Genomic DNA, 6,164 nt, shown 5'->3' on the forward strand with positions numbered 1-6,164 from the left:
AGGCCACAGAAAAGGATACTGGTAGAGCCCACAAGTGATGCCACTTGGTTAATTTTAATAAGCTGAAGCCGACTTTCATGTCTAGTGAAAATCTCTGCAAACAATTTACATTGGGCTTGTTGGACACAGGTGAGCATGCTATCAAAAGCACATAATGATACCACCAGGTGAAGTCGACTAAGCCAGTCACCTTCTTGATAGTATTTCCAAGGGAACCACGGGAGCAGGAAGGCTGCTGCATAGAAAGGGACACAGTACAAGACAGAAATATGACAACTTGAACAGCATTCGGCCTTAGAGTTGTTGGGAAAATATCCAGTCAGGTCATTAAGAACAATTCCATAATTTTAATTCCATAAATTAAAATTATTTAGGAAGAAAAAAATCACACAGGATTGTTTCAGTGTAGCAGAACAAACTACTGCCCTCAGCATAAGACAAAAATGACCCCTGATTTTTTTTTTTAACTTATGTGAAGTAACCAAAGGTGATCAGTAGAAAAGCTCACTGTTTTCAGAACCACTAAAAAATTTAATAACAGCAAATACTACTCAAAAGCCAATGTGCATTCACTTTGTTTTTTTTTTTTTTTTTTTTTTTTTAGACAGAGTCTTGCTCTGTTGCCAGGCTGGAGTGCAGTGGCACAATCTCGGCTCACTGCAACCTCCGCCTACCCAGATTCAAGTGATTCTCCTGCCTCAGCCTCCCAAGTAGCTGGGACTACAGGCACGCACCACCACGCCCAGATAATTTTTGTAGTTTTAGTAGAGACAGGGTTTCACCATGTTGGCCAGGATGATCTCGATCTCTTGACCTCGTGATCTGCCCGCTTCGGCCTCCAAAAGTGCTGGGATTACAGGCGTGAGCCAGTGCACCCGGCTTGCATTCACTTTGTATTCAGGCATTGTATAAGTGTTTACGTGCATTATTTTATCAAATCCTTAAAAACCCTAGCCGAGTACAGTGGCTTATGTCTATAATCCCAGCACTTTGGGAGGCCAAGGCAGGAGAATTGCTTGAGCCCAGGAGTTCAAGACCAGGCTGGGCAACATAGCGAGGCCCTATCTCTAAAATTTAAAAAAAAAATTCTCTTTTTTTGAGACAGAGTCTTGCTCTGTTGCCCAGGCTGGAGTGCAGTGGCACAATCTCAGCTCACTGCAGCCTCTACCACCAGGGTTCCAGTGATTCTCCTGCCTCAGCCTCCTGGGTAGCTGGGATTACAAGCGCATGCCACCACGCCTGGCTAATTTTTGTATTTTTAGTAGAGATGGGGTTTCGCCATGTCGGCCAGGCTGGTCTCCAAATCCTGACCTTAGGTGATCCACCCGCCTCAGCCTCCCAAAGTGCTGAGATTACAGGTGTGAGCCACCATGCTCAGCCAAAAGTTTTTTTTTATTTAATTAGCTGGGCATGGTGGTGTGCACCTGTAGTCCCAGCTACTTGGAGACTGAGGTAAGAGGACTGCTTGAGCCTAGGAGGTCAAGGTGCAGTGAACCATGATCATACCACTGCACTGCAGTCTGCGTGACAGAGCAAGACTCCCATCACAAACAAACACACAAACAAAAAAAAAACCTTTGAGGCAAGTACTATTATTACTCTGATTTTACAAATGTGAAAACTGAGAGCCAGAGAAGTTAAGGAACTTGCCTAGCTAATAAACAACAGAGCCAGGGTCTAACCCAAGGTAGACGAACCCACAGCATGTGCTTTCAATCTTGTGCTAGACTGCCTTCCAACAACAGCACACAGGGCCATGCTCCTGCAAAGGCTGACGGCCTGTTTACACCAAGGCATAGTTTTACGTAATTTCTTTAGGAAAGGTTAAAATATCAATGTTTGGCATTTCAAATTAAATCTAATTAGTATGTTATTACTGGTAATAAATGAGTAACATTATAAAATATAAGGGTTTTAAAACCATGAACTCTTCCAGCCTGACCACCTAATTGGTAATGAGTTACAATACAATTTGTGAATACTGTGGGCCTTTTCAAAACAGAATATTTTAGGACTGGGCACAGTGGCTCATGCCTGTAATCCCAACAGTTTGGGAGGCTGAGGCAGGAGGATTGCTTGAGCCCAGGAGTTTGAGACCAGCCTGGACAACATACTGAGACCCCTATTTCTTTAAAAAAAAAAAAAAAATAGCCAGATGTAGTGGCTCACACCTGTCATCCTACTCAGGAAGCTGAGCCAGGAGGATTGCTTGATTCTAGGGAGGCCAAGGCTGCAGTAAGCTATGATTGCACCACTGCATACCAGCCTGGGCAACAGAGCAGTCTCAGAAAAAAAAAAAAAAGAGAGGGACAGAGACTGGATATCTTAGTAATAATACTGATTTTTCCATATAAATTAATTTTCCAGACAACCTAAGCTTACTCTTTAAATTCTAATGCCTTTACGTTTTACATAGCAGTCTTTTAAAAATCTCTCTTTCTGGCTGGGCGCGATGGCTCACACCTGTAATCCCAGCACTTTGGGAGGCCGAAGTGGGTAGATCACCTGAAGTCATGGGTTTGAGACCAGCCTGGACAACATGGCAAAACCCTGTCTCTATTAAAAATACAACAATTCGCTGGGCACAGTGGCATGGGCCTGTAATCCCAGCCATTTGGGAGGCCGAGGCAGGAGAATCACTTGAATTGGGGAGGTGGAGGTTGTAGTGAACTGAGATCATGCACTGCACTCCAGCCTGGGTGACAGAGCAAAACTCTGTCTCAAAAAATAAAATAAAAGACGGGACATGGTGGCTCACACCTGTAATCCCAGCACTTTGGGAGGCCGAGGCGGGCGGACCATGAGGTCAGGAGATTGAGACCATCCTGGCTAACACGGTGAAACCCTGTCTCTACTAAAAAATACAAAAAATTAGCCGGGTGTGGTGGCGGGTTCCTGTAGTCCCAGCTACTCGAGAGGCTGAGGCAGGAGGATGGCGTGAACCCGGGAGGCGGAGCTTGCAGTGAGCCGAGATCGTGCCACTGCACTCCAGCCTGGGCAACAGAGCAAGACTCCGTCTTAAAAAAAAAAAAATAAAAGAAAATAAAGTAAAATAAAAAATAAAAATCTCTCTTTCCCTCAAAGGAAGGAGATCTGTCCTATGTGAAGGGACAGTAAAGATTCCATCTCACCTGGGCTTGATAAAAGGCCACTTCTGAAATCCTGTACAGACGTAGAAAAAGTTTCACATAGTAGAAACCAAAGACAGAATTCAGCATTTCAGTCCCTAATGTCATCATAGAGTATGCCCAAGCAATGGGTTTGATATTTACAAGTGTCGTTTTCCATGCAGAGGAAGTCTTCTTCCCTCTGTTTAAAAAAAAAAAAGGTTAAAATTCACTGCACACAGTAGTGGATGGGGGCGCAAAACACTGCTGGCCAGTATTTATTTTAGTCAAATAAGAGTTCAAACCTACGAGCTGTGAGTATGTCACCAGATTTAACACCTTATTTCCTTATCTATTCACTCAATATTTTTTGAGATGCTCGCCAGGAAACCTAGTTTGCATAGAGTATGACTCCACTTATATTTTTATCTATCTCTTCGAACTTATAAAGTGGGATTTCAGCCTGGCCAACAGGGCAAAACCTCATCTCCACAAAAATACAAAAATTAGCTGGGTGTGGGGTGGCATGCCACCTGTAGTCCCAGCTACTCGGGAGGCTGAGGCAGGAGAATTGCTTGAACACCAGAAGCAGCGGTTGCAGTGAACTGAGATGGCACTACTACAGTCCAGCCTGGGCAACAGAGCAAGACTCCACCTCAAAAAAATATATAAAATAAAGTGGGATTCATCCAAGAGCTTGGACATGATTAACTAGTGTCAAAGAGATATGTTTATGCCATTATTATCCTCCTTACTTGGTAGGGTGCAACAGAAACAGAACAACAAGGTGACAGCCTTTTGCTCAAGTCAAAAAGAAAATAAGCCCCTCATCTTAGTATAAAGTTGTTCATTCAGTAGTACAGACTTGCATTTGAAGACTTATTCTTGATCTTCTGTAGCTTTGACCGCAAGGACATCACTACAATGGGTACAGAAATAACATATTCTGATGCTTGCTGAGATCCTTGTGCGGGCCTCTCTTAAATCTAGCCTATTGTCTTACCCTTTGAGTTTTTTAAGTGGAAAACAGGAAAAGGCTAACCAAGCAAGAGGAAGGCATAGATTCATCTTCCTTTCAATCTTGACTATAGTTTAAAGAGAATACCATGATCTTTCTGTTCTATTCCTGGCTTACTTGAGTATTTAGCCAGGTCTCGGCATCTTATTGAGTCAGAAAACAGACACAAATTCAGATAACTCAAAGGATGTTACTTGCTTGAGTAATCCTTGGGCCTCTGCTTTAACTTTGTAGATCCAGGAACAGAATTAAGCGGACAGTTCGGTCTACACTGCCAAATTTCTCAGGGAAAAAGAGGGCAAGTCAGACAGAGGAAGTCGGCATTTGGCGCAAATGACCAAATTATTTAAGGTCTCTACACTTCACTTTGCACCAAGTAGACCCAAGAATGATTATAATTCAGCTGGGTGTGGTGGTGCAGATCTGTAGTCCTAGCTATTCAGGAGGCTGAGGCGGGTGGATTGGTTGAGCCCAGGAGTTGGAGGCTGCAATGAGCTATGATCTTGCCACTGCACTTTAGCCTGAGCAACAGAACAAGACCCTGTCTCAAATTAAAAAAAAAAAAAAAAAGACTAATTCTATGAGTGGCAGGGTCCTAGAATTATCAAAAATGGGTTATCAAACCCATATGCATACCAAGCATTGTCTACAGAATAAAGAATGTTTTGTCCACATGTGTACTTGTATTCTTAAAATGTTTGTAGCTTCTGCTATAATGATTAAAAATACAAATCTGATTGTTTTCGTCATGATGCAGTTCCCAAACACTTCAAAACTACTATTGTGTGGAGGCCAGCCAACATTTTTTACTTTAAAAGTAATTCTCAGATTTCAAAATGCTGGGAACTACCAGTGAAGACTTCACTCTAAGAAGTTCATCCCTGAGAATGAAGACTGAGGCTAGAGGTTGCTTGGTTACTAAAAGAGTCAAAAACAAGGGAGACAGTAGAATCAAAAGCCAAGACACAAATTTAGCCTACCAAAACCTAGGGACTCTTGTTTTTCTTAGTTTTATTTCAGGCATGCTAAAACAAGAAGCATGACGCACCTTTCTAATCTGATCTATCATTAAGTCGCATGGCAGGTATTTGTAAACTTACAATTCTGCAAAAGGCCATAAGCTTTCTGAGAGTTGGATTCAATTTTTTTTTCAAAGATTTAAGTACCCAGCCTGTCCGAAACATAAGAATATAAGGTTTCAATGGCATTATGAAAAACTCTACAGTCTGAACTTCTTGGCCAGGCACGGTGGCTCACGCCTGTAATCCCAGCACTTTGGGAGGCCGAGGCGGGCAGATCACTTGAGATCAAGAGTTTGAGACCAGCCTGGCCAACATGGTGGAATCCCATCTCTACTAAAAATACAAAAATTAGCCGGGTGTGGTGGCAGGTGCCGGTAATCCCAGCTACTCGGGAGGCTGAGGCAGGAGAATGCTTGAACCTGAGAGGTGGAGGTTGCAGTGAGCCAAGATCGTGCCACTGCGCTCTAGCCTGGGCAACAGAGACACTGTTTCAACAAAATAATAATAAAATTAAAAAAAATTAAAAATTAAAAAAAGTCTACATTCTGAACTTCTCTTTGTTTTTACATATTGCATGAAGTAGAAATCTTTCTTATTTCCTTCTGCAAAAGAAGGCATTAATATTTTGCTTTAGATTACTGTCATCTCAATTACAACGACAGATACGATGAGATCCCCCGTCACTGGGGCGGCAACGTCCTAGGTCCTAAGTCTGTGGCTCATATCGCCAAGCTTGAAAGGGCAAAGGCTAAAGAACTTGCCACTAAACTGGGTTAAATGTACACTGTTGAGTTTTCTGTACATAAAAATAATTAAAATAATACAAATTTTCCTTAAAAAATAGATTACTGTCATCATAGTAAATACTTATTTCTGTAAGTATCAAACTGAAAATCACCACTTACAATTTTTTTAAAGCCCCCATTGCTACCTAAAAACTCTCCTTACATGACTTTACTATAGCAATAAAACACAGGAGAACAAGAGCATTTTATCTTTACAACCAAAGACAAAGGA

This window comes from Nomascus leucogenys, chromosome 2, assembly GCF_006542625.1.
Source record: "Nomascus leucogenys isolate Asia chromosome 2, Asia_NLE_v1, whole genome shotgun sequence".
Classification (NCBI taxonomy): domain Eukaryota; kingdom Metazoa; phylum Chordata; class Mammalia; order Primates; family Hylobatidae; genus Nomascus; species Nomascus leucogenys.